At 42.0% G+C, this 19,649-nt stretch overlaps 2 non-coding genes across 2 annotated transcripts; one reads left to right on the forward strand and one right to left on the reverse strand.

The window, feature by feature from the left end:
• Nucleotides 1-1,228: 1,228 nt before the first annotated feature.
• Nucleotides 1,229-1,342, reverse strand: LOC140285592 (U5 spliceosomal RNA). The gene has a single exon (XR_011910603.1). It is a non-coding gene; the product is annotated as a U5 spliceosomal RNA (small nuclear RNA).
• A 17,077-nt stretch (nucleotides 1,343-18,419) lies between these two features.
• Nucleotides 18,420-18,607, forward strand: LOC140285620 (U2 spliceosomal RNA). The gene has a single exon (XR_011910629.1). It is a non-coding gene; the product is annotated as a U2 spliceosomal RNA (small nuclear RNA).
• Nucleotides 18,608-19,649: the final 1,042 nt, after the last annotated feature.

The raw sequence follows: 19,649 nt of genomic DNA on the forward strand, positions 1-19,649 counted from the left end.
TGAATACTTCCGCTCCACCTTTTAGGTATGTATGGTTGGCATTTGCACCTCTTTTTATACTGATTGCTGAAGATTAAGTTGTTCTTTCTCAAACTACAAATTTTTTTTAATTGTTGAAACTTGATTTGAAGTGGATAAATAAGGAGGACAAACAGTTTTAAGTCAGGCTGATAGAAGGAATTAATTTTATAGCAAAATCTGTACTTCGTCATATGTCGAGAGATGCTTATTGCTGAAGAAGTTCTTTCTCATTCTACAAAGTACAACGTTGTTTATCGTTGAAACTTGATTAGACATGAATAAATATGAAGGACAAAGCAGTCTTAACTTGGTTTGAGTTAAGGAATTCGTTTTATAGGAGAATCCGAATTCGTGCATAACTCATAAAATAGAGCTTATTTTCGGATTCCTGTAGAATGATTCTGGTTCTTTCTCATAATACAAAGTTTGTTGTTTATTGTTGAAACTTCATCAGAAGTGAAGAAATAAATGAATGCCTATCAACAAATTGACCTTCTGTTGACCTTCGGGGAGGTGAGTATCTTCACTAGACTCACCAGTCTGCTCTTCCTCCTCATTTAGCGTAGCTCCACCCTCTGCCTGTGAATTCTCACAGACTTCAACACTGAGTGGTGAGGCCTCTACAGGCCCCTCCCCTTTTTGCTCCTCACTTCCAATCCAAGCTTTTGGCGGGAAGTTTGAATTTATTGGGTCAACCTCTTCACTTTGTTCACCAACTGTCACCTTTGGTCCTTCTCTTTGTTGGCTTGACTGTGGCTTTACCGTCTTTAATTTGTTGGCAAAAGATTTAGGGCAATCTCTGAAGAGGTGATTTAATTCTCCACAGAGATTACATTTCCTGCCATTTGGACACTCTCCAAAAGTTTGCCCAATTTCTCTGCTCTTCCCACATAACACCTTGGTACAAGCCTCAACCAGGTGCCCATGCTCACCACACTTGCGGCAGAACTTGGGCTGACCCTGGTAGTGGATGTAACCTCGGTTTTCAAGGTGGCCAGAGTGTCGCCCACCCGCTGCACTGAGCACTCTTCAGCCCTTTTAAATGGTATAACTTTGCACTCCCGCACGCTCCAGCAAGCACCATTCAAGCAACAACTTTGCACTCCAGCTTCGAACATCGGCACAGTCGCAAATAGTAAGGCGACTCTACTCAGAGAAGTCACTCTGCACAGTAAGAAGATTTCTTTTGCACAGACAGAAAGGGCTTCACCCGCAAAGGTAAAGCCTGCCAAAAATAGAAACAACTCATTAGTGCTGCTCTCCACAGAAATCTTTAGTAAAAGGCGAAAGACTTGTACGTTATGAAGAGAAACCAGAGTACGATTATCCGTCACTGCGGGAGCAGGGCATCAGGCTTGTTGGCATAGCCACCTTCCCCATGGTGAGCTTTGCTTGGTTGAGACGCTTGCTCCCCCCCCTTGCTCCTCGGCTGACCAAGTAGGAACAATCGGGCCCTATTCGATGGCTGCCTTGTCTTTTACTCTGTGCAAAAGACAAGGCAGCAACAAAAACACCACGAGAATCCCGTATTGAGGCTTTGTTCTGACCGCTCATTCGGGGTCGCGTTTCTTTCAAGCAATTCTCCTGGTTAGCCCACACTCGGCTCGCTCCCATAGCCGTGTTAAAGTCTACTTCGCATTCACTCTCTTTTCTCAGCAGACTCTTGGGATTTTATCTATAAAATGAATTCCTTCACTCAAACTATGTGAAAACTGCTTTGTCCTTAATATTTACCATGTCTAGAAAGATTTAAACAAAAAAAACAACGTTGTACTTTGCAGTAAAAGAAAGAGCAAATCTAAAGTTTCAGGAATCCGAGAATAAGCTTACTTTCATGAGTTCTTCACGATTTCGGATTTTGCTATAAAATGAATTCCTTCACTCAAACTAAATTAAAACTGCTAAACCGCTAATCTGTTATATGTAAGGCAGATGTCAAATTCACCGAAATAGGATCAAAGGGTATTCGGCCAATCGAGCTGTAGCAGCTTCGGTAAAAGAGTATAAGTTGAAGAGTTTGTGAATAAAGGTGTGCGCACACATAGTGTGCTGTACGAAAATAGGCAGGGAGCAATGCCGGCTGGGGTATATGTTCTTGTATGTTGTCTGACTGTTTGATTTGAATGTGTTGTGTAAGTGTCCTGTTGAATGTTACATGTTTGGGCTTTGACACGCTTCACTGTGGTTGTTAACTGTGTGGTGTGTCCTGAAATGTTATATGTTTGGGCTGTGTGACATGCTTAATGCTTGTCAGTAGCTACCCACTTATTCATATATAGCAACTGACAACATAAGAAGTCCGGACATACTTTGATAGTAGTTGTAGAAGTATCCTTATTGATAATAGATCACTAATTCATAGTGATAGAACAGTAGATGAACAGGTGCTTGCACATGTCTCACGAAAATAAAATGGGTGTATGATTGCTGACGGCAGAGCAATACTGCCAAACTTATGAGTTCTTGTGGCAAACTTGATTCAGTGTCTTGACGTGTATACGCTGTTTCGCTGACTTGATTGTCACAAGAAACAAAGTGTGTTTGATAAGATCCGACCATTTTATTACGGGAGGATCAGTATGTATGGATTCTGATGTGACTGATAAACCCATTCGTATCTTAAGCATAATCTAATACGTGAGACAACGCCCTGGCACACAATCAAAAAAAAAAAAAGAGAGAGCGGTTTTGTGTCCCCACAGTCCATAATGTAGAAAAGAGAGAAAAAAGCCTTTCTGATTTGGTGTGTGTGCTCATAGTGCAGAGTGTAGAGAAAAGAAAGCCGTTTTGGTGTCACGGGTGTTGTGACTTACACACACACATTTCTAAATTGAGAAAGGAAATTATTTTAGAGGAAGCAGTAGAGTTTAGATCCCACATTTGTTGATAGGCATTCATTTATTTCTTCACTTCTGATGAAGTTTCAACAATAAACAACAAACTTTGTATTATGAGAAAGAACCAGACTCATTCTTCAGGAATCCGAAAATAAGCTCTATTTTATGAGTTATGCACGAATTCGGATTCTCCTATAAAACGAATTCATTAACTCAAACCAAGTTAAGACTGCTTTGTCCTTCATATTTATTCATGTCTAATCAAGTTTCAACGATTAAAAAAAAATTGTAGTTTGAGAAAGAACAACTTAATCTTCAGCAATCAGTATAAAAAGAAGTGCAAATGCCAACCATACATACCTAAAAGGTGGAGCGGAAGTATTCAGCTGCAAGTAGGTGTGAATGTTCGACCATAATTTGTAAAAAGCGGGTAAGAAAAGGTTCGAATGCCCGACTATATATTAACAAAAGCGGGAGGAGAGGTCTTCGGATGAGAGTGGGTGAGAATTTCCAACCATAATCTATAAAATACGGTGAAAGAAAATATGTGAATGCCTCATAGAACACTAAAAGCGGAAGTGTTCGGCTGCAAGAAGGTGTGAATGTCCGACTATATTTGGTGAAAAGCAGGTGAAGCAAGGTCTGAATGCCCAACCTTACATCATCAAAAGCGAGATCAGAGGTGTTTGGCTGCAAGAAGGCCATAGTTTGCCAAAAGCGGGTAAGGTGCGAATGTCCGACTAAATATCAACAAAATTTGGGGCGGAGGTCTTCGGATGCAAGTGGGTGTGAATGTCCGACTATATTTGGTGAAAAGCAGGTGAAGCAAGGTCTGAATGCCCAACCTTACATCATCAAAAGCGAGATCAGAGGTGTTTGGCTGCAAGAAGGCCAAAGTTTGCCAAAAGCGGGTAAGGTGCGAATGACCGACTAAATATCAACAAAAGTGGGGGCGGAGGTCTTCGGATGCAAGTGGGTGTGAATATCCCACCATACAAGTATGGTGGAGAGGAAGCTGTGAATGGCCGACCATAGTAAAAGGCGGGTGAGAGAAGGTGCGAATGTCAAACCATACATAATCAAAACAGGGAGCAGAGGTGTTCTGCTGTAAGAAGGTGTGAATGTCCAACCATAGTTGGTAAAAAGCGGGTAAGAAAAGGTTAAATTACCCGACTGTACACAATCAAAAGAGGGAGCGGAGTTGTTCAGCTAAGAGAAGGTGTGAAAGTCCGACCTTGGTTTGTAAAAAGCGGGTAAGAAAAGGTTCGTATGCCCGAATATACACCATCAAAAGCGGAAGCAGAGGTGTTCGGCTGCAAGATATTGTGAACGTCCGACCAAAGTTTGTAAAAAGCAGTTAAGAAAAGGTTCGAATATCTAACCAAACATAATCAAAAGCGGGAGCAGAGCTGTTCAACTGGAAGTAGGTGTGAATGTCAGATCATAATTTGCAAAAAGCTGATGAGAAAGGGTGAGAATGCCCGACTATACACCATCAAATGCGGTAGCGGAGTTGTTCGGCTGTGAGTAGGTGTGAATCTCCAACCATAATTGCTGAAAAATGTGTTAGAAAAGGTAAAAATGCCGGTCCATACATCATCAAAATCGGGAGAGGTGGTGTTCAGCTGCAAGAAGGTCTAAATGTCCATCAATAATTGCTAGAAAACATGAAAGAAAATTTTCGAAAATCAAACCACACATGATCATAAGTGGGAGAGGAGGTGTTCAGCTGCAAGAAGGTGTGAATGTCCACCCATAATACCTGAAAAATGGGTAAAAAAAAGGTGCGAATGCCCAACCATACATCATCAAAAGCAGGAGTGCATGTGTTCGGCTACAAGAAGGTGTGAACGTCCAACCAAAGTTTGTAAAAAGCAGTTAAGAAAAGGTTCGAATATCCAACCATACATAATCAAAAGCGGGAGCAGAGCTGTTCGACTGCAAGTAGGTGTGAATGTCAGATCATAATTTGCCAAAAGCTTATGAGAAAGGGTGAGAATGCCCGACTATACACCATCAAATGCGGTAGCGGAGTTGTTCGGCTGTGAGTAGGTGTGAATCTCCGACCATAATTGCTGGAAAATGTGTTAGAAAAGGTAAGAATGCCGGTCCATACATCATCAAAAGCGAGAGAGGTTGTGTTCGGCTGCAAGTAGGTGTGAATGTCCAGCCATAATTACTCACAAACGGGTAAGAAAAGGTAGTATTGCCAGACCATATATGATCAAAACAGGGAGCGGAGGTGGTTCAGCTGCAAGAAGGTTTGAATGTCCGACTAAAGTTCAAATATATTAACAAAAGCGGGAGGAGAGGTCTTCGGATGAGAGTGGTTGAAAATTTCCAACCATAATGTATAAAATGCGGTGAAAAAAAGGTGTGATAGAACACTAAAAGGTGGAGCGGAAGTGTTCGGCTGCAAGAAGGTGTGACTGTCCGACTATATTTGGTGAAAAGCAGGTGAAGCAAGGTCTGAATGCCAAACCTTACATCATCAAAAGCGAGATCAGAGGTGTTTGGCTGCAAGAAGGCCATAGTTTGCCAAAAGCGGGTAAGGTGCGAATGTCCGACTAAATATCAACAAAATTTGGGGCGGAGGTCTTCGGATGCAAGTGGGTGTGAATGTCCGACTATATTTGGTGAAAAGCAGGTGAAGCAAGGTCTGAATGCCCAACCTTACATCATCAAAAGCGAGATCAGAGGTGTTTGGCTGCAAGAAGGCCATAGTTTGCCAAAAGCGGGTAAGGTGCGAATGACCGACTAAATATAAACAAAAGTGGGGGCGGAGGTCTTCGGATGCAGGTGGGTGTGAATATCCCACCATACAAGTATGGTGGAGAGGAAGCTGTGAATGGCCAACCATAGTAAAAGGCGGGTGAGAGAAGGTGCGAATGCCTAACCATACATCATCAAAAGAGGGAGCGGAGGTGTTCCGCTGTAAGACGGTGTGAATGTCCGACCATAGATGGTAAAAAGCGGGTAAGAAAAGGTTAAATTACCCGACTGTACACAATCAAAAGAGGGAGCGGAGTTGTTCAGCTAAGAGAAGGTGTGAAAGTCCAACCTTGGTTTGTAAAAAGCGGGTAAGAAAAGGTTCGTATGCCCGAATATACACCATCAAAAGCGGAAGCGGAGGTGTTCGGCTACAAGATATTGTGAACGTCCGATCAAAGTTTGTAAAAAGCAGTTAAGAAAAGGTTCGAATATCTAACCAAACATAATCAAAAGCGGGAGCAGAGCTGTTCGACTGGAAGTAGGTGTGAATGTCAGATCATAATTTGTAAAAAGCTGATGAGAAAGGGTGAGAATGCCCGACTATACACCATCAAATGCGGTAGCGGAGTTGTTCGGCTGCAAGTAGGTGTGAATCTCCAACCATAATTGCTGAAAAATGTGTTAGAAAAGGTAAAAATGCCGGTCCATACATCATCAAAATCTGGAGAGGTGGTGTTCAGCTGCAAGAAGGTCTAAATGTCCATCAATAATTGCTAGAAAACATGAAAGAAAATTTTCGAAAATCAAACCACACATGATCATAAGTGGGAGAGGAGGTGTTCAGCTGCAAGAAGGTGTGAATGTCCACCCATAATACCTGAAAAATGGGTAAAAAAAAGGTGCGAATGCCCAACCATACATCATCAAAAGCAGGAGTGCATGTGTTCGGCTACAAGAAGGTGTGAACGTCCAACCAAAGTTTGTAAAAAGCAGTTAAGAAAAGGTTCGAATATCCAACCATACATAATCAAAAGCGGGAGCAGAGCTGTTCGACTGCAAGTAGGTGTGAATGTCAGATCATAATTTGCAAAAAGCTGATGAGAAAGGGTGAGAATGCCCGACTATACACCATCAAATGCGGGAGCGGAGTTGTTCGGCTGTGAGTAGGTGTGAATCTCCGACCATAATTGCTGAAAAATGTGTTAGAAAAGGTAAGAATGCCGGTCCATACATCATCAAAAGCGAGAGAGGTTGTGTTCGGCTGCAAGTAGGTGTGAATGTCCAGCCATAATTACTCACAAACGGGTAAGAAAAGGTAGTATTGCCAGACCATATATGATCAAAACAGGGAGCGGAGGTGGTTCAGCTGCAAGAAGGTTTGAATGTCTGACTAAAGTTCAAATATATTAACAAAAGCGGGAGGAGAGGTCTTCGGATGAGAGTGGTTGAAAATTTCCAACCATAATGTATAAAATGCGGTGAAAAAAAGGTGTGATAGAACACTAAAAGGTGGAGCGGAAGTGTTCGGCTGCAAGAAGGTGTGAATGTCCGACTATATTTGGTGAAAAGCAGGTGAAGCAAGGTCTGAATGCCCAACCTTACATCATCAAAAGCGAGATCAGAGGTGTTTGGCTGCAAGAAGGCCATAGTTTGCCAAAAGCGGGTAAGGTGCGAATGTCCGACTAAATATCAACAAAATTTGGGGCGGAGGTCTTCGGATGCAAGTGGGTGTGAATGTCCGACTATATTTGGTGAAAAGCAGGTGAAGCAAGGTCTGAATGCCCAACCTTACATCATCAAAAGCGAGATCAGAGGTGTTTGGCTGCAAGAAGGCCATAGTTTGCCAAAAGCGGGTAAGGTGCGAATGACCGACTAAATATCAACAAAAGTGGGGGCGGAGGTCTTCGGATGCAAGTGGGTGTGAATATCCCACCATACAAGTATGGTGGAGAGGAAGCTGTGAATGGCCGACCATAGTAAAAGGCGGGTGAGAGAAGGTGCGAATGTCAAACCATACATAATCAAAACAGGGAGCGGAGGTGTTCTGCTGTAAGAAGGTGTGAATGTCCAACCATAGTTGGTAAAAAGCGGGTAAGAAAAGGTTAAAATACCCGACTGTACACAATCAATAGCGGGAGCGGAGTTGTTCGGCTACTAAAAGGTGTGAAAGTCCGACCATGGTTTGTAAAAACCGGGTAAGAAAAGGTGCGAATGCCCGACAATGTATGATCAAAAGAGGGAGTGGAAGTTTTCGGCTGCAAGAAGGTCTGAATGTCCAACCATAATTTGTAAAAACCGGGGAAGAAAAGGCTCGAAAGCCCGACTATACACCATCAAAAGTGGGAGCGGAGGTGTTCAGCTGCAAGACGGTCTGAATGTCCATCAATAATTGCTAGAAAACATGAAAGAAAATTTTCAAATATCAAACTGCACATGATCATAAGCGGGAGAGGAGGTGTTCAGCTGCAAGAAGGTGTGAATGTCTACCCATAATTACTGAAAAATGGATAAGAAAAGGTGCGAATGCCTAACCATACATCATCAAAAGAGGGAGCGGAGGTGTTCCGCTGTAAGACGGTGTGAATGTCCGACCATAGATGGTAAAAAGCGGGTAAGAAAAGGTTAAATTACCCGACTGTACACAATCAAAAGAGGGAGCGGAGTTGTTCAGCTAAGAGAAGGTGTGAAAGTCCGACCTTGGTTTGTAAAAAGCGGGTAAGAAAAGGTTCGTATGCCCGAATATACACCATCAAAAGCGGAAGCGGAGGTGTTCGGCTGCAAGATATTGTGAACGTCCAACCAAAGTTTGTAAAAAGCAGTTAAGAAAAGGTTCGAATATCTAAACAAACATAATCAAAAGCGGGAGCAGAGCTGTTCGACTGAAAGTAGGTGTGAATGTCAGATCATAATTAGCAAAAAGCTGATGAGAAAGGGTGAGAATGCCCGACTATACACCATCAAATGCGGTAGCGGAGTTGTTCGGCTGTGAGTAGGTGTGAATCTCCAACCATAATTGCTGAAAAATGTGTTAGAAAAGGTAAAAATGCCGGTCCATACATAATCAAAATCGGGAGAGGTGGTGTTCAGCTGAAAGAAGGTCTAAATGTCCATCAATAATTGCTGGAAAACATGAAAGAAAATTTTCGAAAATCAAACCACACATGGTCATAAGTGGGAGAGGAGGTGTTCAGCTGCAAGAAGGTGTGAATGTCCACCCATAATACCTGAAAAATGGGTAAAAAAAAGGTACGAATGCCCAACCATACATCATCAAAAGCAGGAGTGCATGTGTTCGGCTACAAGAAGGTGTGAACGTACAACCAAAGTTTGTAAAAAGCAGTTAAGAAAAGGTTCGAATATCCAACCATACATAATAAAAAGCGGGAGCAGAGCTGTTCGACTGCAAGTAGGTGTGAATGTCAGATCATAATTTGCAAAAAGCTGATGAGAAAGGGTGAGAATGCCCGACTATACATCATCAAATGCGGGAGCGGAGTTGTTCGGCTGTGAGTAGGTGTGAATCTCCGACCATAATTGCTGAAAAATGTGTTAGAAAAGGTAAAAATGCCGGTCCATACATCATCAAAAGCGAGAGAGGTTGTGTTCGGCTGCAAGTAGGTGTGAATGTCCAGCCATAATTACTCACAAACGGGTAAGAAAAGGTAGTATTGCCAGACCATATATGATCAAAACAGGGAGCGGAGGTGGTTCAGCTGCAAGAAGGTTTGAATGTCCGACTAAAGTTCAAATATATTAAAGAAAGCGGGAGGAGAGGTCTTCGGATGAGAGTGGTTGAAAATTTCTGACCATAATGTATAAAATGCGGTGAAAAAAAGGTGTGATAGAACACTAAAAGGTGGAGCGGAAGTGTTCGGCTGCAAGAAGGTGTGAATGTCCGACTATATTTGGTGAAAAGCAGGTGAAGCAAGGTCTGAATGCCCAACCTTACATCATCAAAAGCGAGATCAAGGTGTTTGGCTGCAAGAAGGCCATAGTTTGCCAAAAGCGGGTAAGGTGCGAATGTCCGACTAAATATCAACAAAATTTGGGGCGGAGGTCTTCGGATGCAAGTGGGTGTGAATATCCAACCATACAAGTATGGTGGAGAGGAAGCTGTGAATAGCCGACCATAGTTTAGAAAAAGCAGGTAAGAAAAGGTTTGAATACCCGAACATACACCATCAAAAGAGGGAGCGGAGGTGTTCCGCTGTACGAAGGTGTGAATGTCCAACCATACTTGGTAAAAAGCGGGTAAGAAAAGGTTAAAATACCCGACTGTACACAATCAATAGCGGGAGCGGATGTGTTCGGCTACAAGAAGGTGTGAAAGTCCGACCTTGGTTTGTAAAAAGCGGGTAAGAAAAGGTGCGAATGTCCGACAATGTATGATCAAAAGAGAGAGCGGAGGTTTTCGGATACAAGAAGGTTTGAATGTCCCACCATAGTTTGTAAAAAGCGGGTAAGAAAAGGTTCGAATGCCCGACTATACACCATCAAAAGCGGGAGCAGAGGTGTTCCGCTGTAAGACGGTGTGAATGTCCAACCATAGTTGGTAAAAAGCGGGTAAGAAAAGGTTAAAATACCCGACTGTACACAATAAATAGCGGGAGCGGAGTTGTTCGGCTACTAAAAGGTGTGAAAGTCCGTCCCTGGTTTGTAAAAAGCGGGTAAGAAAAGGTTCGAATGCCTGAACATACACCATCAAAAGTGGGAGCGAAGGTGTTCCGCTGTAAGACGGTGTGAATGTCCGATCATAGTTGGTAAAAAGCTGGTAAGAAAAGGTTAAATTACCCGACTGTACACAATCAAAAGAGGGAGCGGAGTTGTTCAGCTAAGAGAAGGTGTGAAAGTCCGACCATGGTTTGTAAAAAGCGGGTAAGAAAAGGTTCGTATGCCCGAATATACACTATCAAAACCGGAAGCGTAGGTGTTCGGCTGCAAGAAGGTGTGAACGTCCGACCAAAGTTTGTAAAAAAGCAGTTAAGAAAAGGTTCGAATATCTAACCAAAGATAATCAAAAGCGGGAGCAGAGCTGTTCGACTGCAAGTAGGTGTGAATGTCAGATCATAATTTGCAAAAAGCTGATGAGAAAGGGTGAGAATGCCCGACTATACACCATCAAATGCCGTAGCGGAGTTGTTCGGCTGTGAGTAAGTGTGATTCTCCAACCATAATTGCTGAAAAATGTGTTAGAAAAGGTAAGAATGCCGGTCCATACATCATCAAAAGCGGGAGAGGTGGTGTTCGGCTGCAAGTAGGTTTGAATATCCATTAATAATTGCTTTAAAACATAAAAGAAAATTTTCGAATATCAAACCTTACATGATGATTAGCGGGAGAGGAGGTGTTCAGCTGCAAGAAGATGTGAATATCCACCCATAATTACTGAAAAATGGATAGGAAAAGATGCGAATGTCCAACTATAAATCATCAAAAGCAGGAGTGGAGTTGTTCAGCTACAAGAAGGTATGAAAGTCCAACCATGGTTTGTAAAAAGCGGGTAAGAGAAGGTTCGAATACCCGAATATATACCATCAAAAGCGGAAGTGGGGGTGTTCGGCTGCAAGAAGGTGTGAACGTCCGACCAAAGTTTGTAAAAAGCAGTTAAGAAAAGGTTTGAATATCCAACCGAACATAATCAAAACCGGGAGCAGAGCTGTTCGACTGCAAGTAGGTGTGAATATCAGATCATAATTGCTGAAAAATGTGATAGAAAAGACTAGAATGCCGGACCATATATCATCAAAAGCGGGAGAGGTTGTGTTCGGCTGCAAGAAGGTGTGAATGTCCAGCCATAATTACTCACAAACGGGTAAGAAAAGGTACTATTACCAGACCATATATGATCAAAACAGGGAGCGGAGGCGGTTCAGCTGCAAGAAGGTTTGAATGTCCGACTAAAGTTTGTAAAAAGCGGGTAAGACAAGGTGTCAATGCCCGACAATGTATGATCAAAAGAGGAGCGGAGGTTTTCGGCTGCAAGAAGGTCTGAATGTCCACCCATAATTACTGAAAAATGGGTAAGAAAAGGTGCGAAAGCCCAACCGCACATGATCATAAGTGGATGAGAAGTTGTTCGACTGCAAGTAGGTGTGAATGTAAGATCATAATTTGTAAAAAGCGGGTAAGAAAAGGTAAGAATGCCCAACCATAAATTATCAAAAGCGGCAGCAGAGTTTCGGCTGGTATTTATCAATGTCTAGATAGATTTCAACAAAAAACATCGTTGTACTTTGCAGTAAAAGAAAGTGCAAATCAAAAGTTTTAGGAATCCGAGAATAAGCTTATTTTCATGAGTTCTGCACGATTTCGGATTTTATGTATAAAATGAATTTCTTCACGCAAACTAAGTTAACACTGCTTTGTCCTTCATATGTACCCATTTCTACATATATTTCAAGCATAAACTTCCTCATATTACCCTGAATGAGAATGAGCCACACTTGTGATTAAGCCATACCTCCCTTTTGAGGAGTTCTGCATGATTTGGGATTTTATCTATAAAATTAATTCCTTCACTCAAACTATGTTAAAACGGCTTTTACCTTCATATATATCAATGTCTCGATAGATTTAAACAAAAAAACAACGTTGTACTTTGCAATAAAAGAAAGAGCAAATCAAAAGTTTTAGGAATCCGAGAATAAGCTTATTTTCATGAGTTCTGCACGATTTCGGATTTTATGTATAAAATGAATTCATTCACTCAAACCAAGTTAAAACTGCTTTTTCCTTCATATTTATCAATGTCTAGATCGACTTCAACAAAGAACAACATTGTATTTTGCAGTAGAAGAAAGAGCAAAACTGAAGGATCAGGAATCCGAGAATAAGCTTATTTCCTTATGGGCAAGTGGGAACTGCTTTGTCCTTCATATTTATCAATGTGTAGATGGATTTCAACTTCTTCTACTGCAAAGTCCAATGTTTTTCTTTGTTGAAGTCGATCTAGACATTGATGAATATGGAAGGACAAAGCAGTTTTAACTTGGTTTGAGCAAAGCAATTCATTTTATAGCAAAATCCGAAATCGTGCAGAACTCATGAAAGTAAGCTTATTCTTGGATTCCTGAAACTTTAGATTTGCTCTTTCTTTTACTGCAAAGTACAACGTTGTTTTTTTGTTTAAATATTTCTAGACGTCACGCGGCAGCGGAGCCTCCACTAATGGGTGATAGCATAAACACACTCACACATTTTTCCTGCTCTGTGTAGTGAAGAAACGCTTGCCGACTGTGATTCACGTAGTAAAGTTTTGCATGCTATTTCCGTCCTAGAGCAAAGATATTTCTCTCAGAATATAGGAAATTATGTTCATCAGTAGTGACGTCAGGGGAGTTTGATTGTCCTCCAAAGTTAAGTGGAAACCACGTTTACTCTATGTCTGCATCAGGCCAGGTTGTGAAGGAGAAAATGACAATGCCCATTGCGTGTTGTCACTCCCGATGAGCTCTCCTTTAAACACTCATTTTTGTTATCAGAGTTGTGTCCCATTAACCTGATGGGCTGTGATCTCATGTGTAAATTAGGCATTATTTTAACTTCTACACCAGAGGGTGTTAAGGTTATGTTACAGTCTGACAAAGTTTTCACAGCAGTGCAGTTTGATTCATCGGCACTTACATATGCTTATGAGTGGAAACTTCCCAGCTCTCCTTTTTCACAACAACTAGTGGAAGAAGCAAAAGCGTTAGTTTCACCCCTTTCTGATTTCATGCAACCTACTGATTTGCACTGCACATCACACATTTCTTTGGGGCCTGACAATGACTATGAGAAGAAGTGAAAAAATATGTGCGCCTACTTTATTGGCTGTGTCGCTCACTCCAGAGCACTTCGATTTTTTTAATGTTTGTGGTACTCGCCCTCACATTTCCTTGGCCAAACGTACACACTGGCAGTGACAAGGTGTGGGAGAGTTTGTTGCTACATGTCAGAGAGAAATGGAGTGGACCGTTTCACCTGCTGATCCAAATTTGATGTTTTCTGAACGATTGTCAGCGTACAAAAAAACATTTTTGAGTACAATGCATTGTCAAAGAACTGTGGACTTAATTCCTACCACAGAATCACATTTTGAAGCATGTTTTTTATCTGAAACAGATTTGTCTTCGATACCCATGTTGGCTGAAGTGCCCAATGATCTTTGGGCTAAGAGCAAATATGATGTGGGGTTGATAAAAGGCTGTGAACCAGTAATTGTCACCCCTAAATCAGACTTTTGTCCATGTAAAAAACAATACCCTTTTAAGCCTGAAGCAATTAAAGGGATTAAACCTGTTTTTCAATCTTTTCAGAAAACAGGCGTTATTGTTCCTTTTGAAAATTCACCTGTGCTTACTCCATTGTTTCCTGTTAAAAAGATTAAAGATGCTGGCCAGCCAGATGAATGGCGTTTTGTACAGGACCTCCAAGCGGTGAATGCTGCAGTTCAGCCACATGCTCCTACTGTGCCCAACCCACACACTATTTTGTCTCAAATTACATCAGATGCACAGTTTTTCTCAGTGGTTGACTTGTCGCCAGTGCACCCTGATAGCCCATTTTGGTTTGCTTTTTAGTTTGAAGGGAGATCTTGGACTTTTACCCGGTTATGCCAGGGGTACTGTGAAAGTCCCACTATTTACAATGCTGCCCTCAAAGCTAGTCTGGATTAACTTCAATCAACCACAGGCTCTGCTCTTTTGCAGTATGTGGATGACATCCTTTTATGTAGTCCATCTAAACAACAGTGTGAAAAAGACAGTGAATCTGTTGAAACATCTTCCTTCTTATGGCCATAAAGCCAGCCTTTCTAATTTACAGTTTGTACAGGACGAAGTCACCTTTTTGGGTCATGTGATTTCTAAGGATGGGCGCTCACTTTCTCCTAAACGTGTTGCTGCAGTTCAGATCATTCCTAAACCGGTTACTAAAAAACAGCTTTTGTCATTCTTAGGTATAACATCTTACTGCAGGAACTTTATTCCTAACTACTCTTTTCTCGAAGCTCTCTTAGGTGCTCTTATCCATGGTAAAGGCCTCCAGTCAGCTGATCGTGTTCCATGGACTCCTGAGGCTGAATCAGCCTTTAGTCAGCTTAAGCTGGCTCTTCAAACAGCACCAACACTTGGCATTCCAGATCCTCATAAACCTTTCATACAGGCAGTTGATGAGAAGCATGGTTGTATGACATCTGTTCTTATGCAGGAACATGGGGCAGGCAAAGGCCAGTGGCTCATTTCTCAGCAAAACTGGACTCTGTGGCTGCAGGCCTGCCTGGTTGTCTTCGTGCTGTTGCAGCTGCAGAGAAAGCTGTCCTGGCCTCCCAAGATATTGTGGGCTACGCTAATTTGACTGTTTTGGTTCCTCATGCTGTTGCCATTATTCTTCTCGAGCAGAAAACTTCACATCTTTCAACTGCTCGTTGGCTCAGATACACCTCTGTGATATGCCAAATGTCACTGTTAAACGTTGTACTGTTCTGAATCCTGCTACTTTGCTTCCAACTCCTGAGGATGGGGAGCCTCATGACTGTGAAGCTGTTTTGGAACAAGTTTGTACACCCCGACCTGATCTTTTAGAGACTCCTCTTCCAAACTCTGACATGATTCTTTTTGTAGATGGATCAGCTTTGCGTGATCCAGCCACAGGTACTAACTGTGTTTGGTTTGCAGTATGTTCTTCACATGACACTTTGTTGTCTGGTTCTCTTCCTAAACATTTCTCTGCTCAAACTACTGAGCTTATTGCACTTACTGAAGCTTGTAAGTTGGCAGCTGGTAAGTCACTATTTACACAGATTCCAGATATGCTTTTGGTGTTGTTCATGACTTTGGTGCGCTGTGGAAACACAGGCATTTCCTTAAATCAGATGGTAAAACTATTCTGAACTCCAAGCAGGTTTCTGATCTTCTTGATGCGATCCTTTTGCCTACAGCAATCTCGGTCTGTAAGTGTGCGGCTCACACTAACTCAGACGATCCTGTTGCTTGTGGCAATGCCAGAGCTGATGCTGCAGCTAAGCAAGCAGCTAAATCTTTTCCTGTTTTCGCTTCCCTCTCTTTGCAGGCAGAAGACTCCCTCACAGATCTCCATGCTTTGCAAACTTTTGCCTCTGCAGATGAAATTTGGTCACACTTAGCATACTGACTGTCAGTGTAAACGTTAACAACCTTTTTGTTATTTAATTTACAAGCTTCAGTTAAAGCTACCAATTCGACCGCTTGAACAGAGTAATTTTTTGGTAGTGGTTAATTTAAGAAAACTTCAGTTTTTGTTACTACTGTAAATCCTGTAGCATTTGTGCCATCAGGGTTTTTTGCTTGACCTGTTGAATAAATATAGTTATTTCTGCATTTTCATAACGTATATCAGTTAAGTCTGGCCTGGGTAAAACACTGATGGTTATTTCTGACATGCAATCATGAGGCTTTCCATCTGTGGGGTAGGTAGCAGTGTGGATGGATTAAGTGTAGCACATCTCTCGACAACAAGGTGTGGCTGTGAAAGAAGAACTGTTATGTAGGAGAGATGTCTGGTAAAGATATTTTGTTAAGTAACCATATCACAGCCACTGCATGAGGTACCTTAAGTGTTAATGGGTGAAATAACACCATTATTGTTGATGCCTGCACTGCCAATGGCTTCTGGCCATTGATTCAAAAGTACGATCTCGTCCCTTTTTCCCCCTTTCAGTGGACACTGGCCCCTAATTACCGCAATTCAGCAGGGGGTCTTTCATTAGGAGTACTGGACTCCCCCGTGCACGGTTTCAGCTCCGACCCTGGACAGCGAAAAAAACGTTGAGATCTGGTTTGAGGACCCAATTGTTGAGAAAAGTCTCTCAATGAGACTCAGAGTTGCTGGAGTCAGTTAATGCAAAGGTTTAATCTTGCAGCAAGTTCAAGAATGTGTGTGTGTATGGGTGTATGTGTGCGAACGTGTGTGAGTTTGTGAGAGTTTAAAGAACCTGTTATCCACAGGCAGGTCTTAACTAGTATGGCACGGGTCCAGCCTGTCTCATCTTTTTTGGAAGGTCCAGCGCTCGGCCGTAACCCTTCTGTCTGTTTGGACTCTCACATAGTTAATCATAGAAAAACGAGAACAAAACTTTTTAGCCCCTTAAATTCATAAAACAGACATGGTGCAGTTATTTCCATTCTAGAAAATAAGAGTAATCACCACCATTTCTATAAATTCTGGATATTCTAACAATCTGAATCTTTTTTAAATGTTCGATGAAGCCCTTTGCTGTTCTGTTTAGAGACTCAGCTGATCATAAACCAAGTTTTGCTCTTGAACCAAGCTTCTAAACTCTTCACCTTTTTCATTTCTCAGTTAGTATTCACTTTAAAACTGATTAAAAGAAAAATTAAATGAATGCCTATCAACAAATGTGGGATCTAAACTCTAGTGCTTCCTCTAAAATAATTTCCTTTCTCAATTCAGAAATGTGTGTGTTTAAGTCACAACTCCCGTGACACCAAAACGGCTTTCTTTTCTCTCTTTTCTCTACACTCTGCACTGTGAGCACACACACCAAATCAGAAAGGCTTTTTTCTCTCTTTTCTACATTATGGACTGTGGGGACACAAAACCGCTCTCTCTTTTTTTTTTTTTGATTGTGTGCCAGGGCGTTGTCTCACGTATTAGATTATGCTTAAGATACGAATGGGTTTATCAGTCACATCAGAATCCATACATACTGATCCTCCCGTAATAAAATGGTCGGATCTTATCAAACACACTTTGTTTCTTGTGACAAGTCAGCGAAACAGCGTATACACGTCAAGACACTGAATCAAGTTTGCCACAAGAACTCATAAGTTTGGCAGTATTGCTCTGCCGTCAGCAATCATACACCCATTTTATTTTCATGAGACATGTGCAGGCACCTGTTCATCTACTGTTCTATCACTATGAATTAGTTTATCTATTATCAATAAGGATACTTCTACAACTACTATCAAAGATGTCCGGACTTCTTATGTTGTCAGTTGCTATATATGAATAAGTGGGTTGCTACTGAAAAGCATTAGGCATGTCACACAGCCCAAACATATAACATTTCAGGACACACCACACAGTTAACAACCACAGTGAAGCGTGTCAAAGCCCAAACATGTAACATTCAACAGGACACTTACACAACATATTCAAATCAAACAGTCAGACAACATACAAGAACATATACCCCAGCCGGCATTGCTCCCTGCCTATTTTCCTACAACTCACTATGTGTGCGCACACCTTTATTCACAAACTCTTCAACTTATACTCTTTTACCGAAGCTGCTACAGCTCGATTGGCCAAATACCCTTAGATCCTATTTCGGTGAATTTGACATCTGCCTTGCATTTAACAGATTAGCGGTTTAGCAGTTTTAATTTAGTTTGAGTGAAGGAATTCATTTTATAGCAAAATCCAAAATCGTAAAGAAGAAAGAAGAAAGTAAGCTTATTCTCGGATTCCTGAAACTTTAGATTTGCTCTTTCTTTTACTGCAAAGTACAACGTTGAGCAGCACTAATGAGTTGTTTCTATTTTTGGCAGGCTTTACCTTTGTGGATGAAGCCCTTTCTGTCTGTGCAAAAGAAATCTTGTTACTGTGCAGAGTGACTTCTCTGAGTAGAGTCGTCTTACTTGTTGCGACTGTGCCGATGTTCAAAGCTGGAGTGCAAAGTTGTTGCTTGAATGGTGCTCGCTGGAGCATGCGGTAGTGTAAAGTTATACCATTTAAAAGGGTTGAAGAGTGCTCAGTGCAGCGGGTGGGTGGAGGTGCAAAGTGACACTATGGCCATAAAAAGAACACCGCTACAAGTGCGCATTGTGCCAGGAAGGGCCCTCGGACGTGAACCAGTGGACAGATATCGCTTCTCGGCCTTTTGGCTAAGATCAAGTGTAGTATCTGTTTTTATCAGTTTAATATGTGATATGTCTATGCAAGGACTACATATTAAATGGATTTTTATAAATAGGATTTGAAAAAGGAACTTGCTCCGTTCACTCCAAGCATCGACCCGGTACTGCAGTGCCGCTGGGAACGGTGCGCTCTCCTCTGCTCTTGTGAAAAAGCAAACAGCGGAGCAGGATGGAAGTTTCTTTTAGTCTGCTGAGAAAAGAGAGTGAATGCGAAGTAGACTTTAACACGGCTCTGGGAGCGAGCCGAGTGCGGGCTAACCAGGAGAATTGCTTGAAAGAAACGCGAACCGAATGAGCGGTCAGAACAAAGCCTCAATACGGTGTTCCTGTGGTGTTTTTATAAAAAAAAAGGTGTGAATGCCCCATAGAAAACTAAAAGGTGGAGCGGAAGTGTTCGGCTGCAAGAAGGTGTGAATGTCCGACTATATTTGGTGAAAAGCAGGTGAAGCAAGGTCTGAATGCCCAACCTTACATCATCAAAAGCGAGATCAGAGGTTTTTGGCTGCAAGAAGGCGATAGTTTGCCAAAAGCGGGTAAGGTGCGAATGACCGACTAAATATCAACAAAAGTGAGGGCGGAGGTCTTCGGATGCAAGTGGGTGTGAATATCCCACCATACAAGTATGGTGGAGAGGAAGCTGTGAATGGCCGACCATAGTTTGCAAAAAGCGGGTGAGAAAAGGTGCGAATGTCCAACCATACATGATCAAAACAGGGAGCGGAGGTGTTTGGCTGCGACAAGGTGTGAATGTCCACCCATAATTAATGAAAAGCGGGCAACAAGTAGGTTCGAATGCCCAACCATACATCATCAAAAGCAGGAGTGGATGTGTTCGGCTACAAGAAGGTTTGTATGTCTGAGCATAGTTTGTAAAAAGCGGGTAAGAAAAGGTTCGAATGCCCGAACAAACACCATCAAAAGAGGGAGCGGAGGTGTTCCGCTGTAAGACTGTGTGAATGTCCGACCATATTTGGTAAAAAGTGGGTATGAAAAGGTTTGAATGCCCAAATTCGGCTGCAAAAAACTGTGTTCGGCTGCAAAAAGGTGTGAATGTTTGACTAAAGTTTGTAAAAAGCGGGTAAGACAAGGTGCGAATGCCTGACAATGTATGATCAAAAGCGGGAGCGGAGGTGTTCAGCTGCAAGAAGGTCTAAATGTCCATCATTAATTGCTAGAA

Source organism: Leuresthes tenuis, unplaced genomic scaffold (genome assembly GCF_036924035.1).
Source record: "Leuresthes tenuis unplaced genomic scaffold, fLeuTen1.0.hap1 SCAF_48, whole genome shotgun sequence".
In the NCBI taxonomy this organism is placed as follows: domain Eukaryota; kingdom Metazoa; phylum Chordata; class Actinopteri; order Atheriniformes; family Atherinopsidae; genus Leuresthes; species Leuresthes tenuis.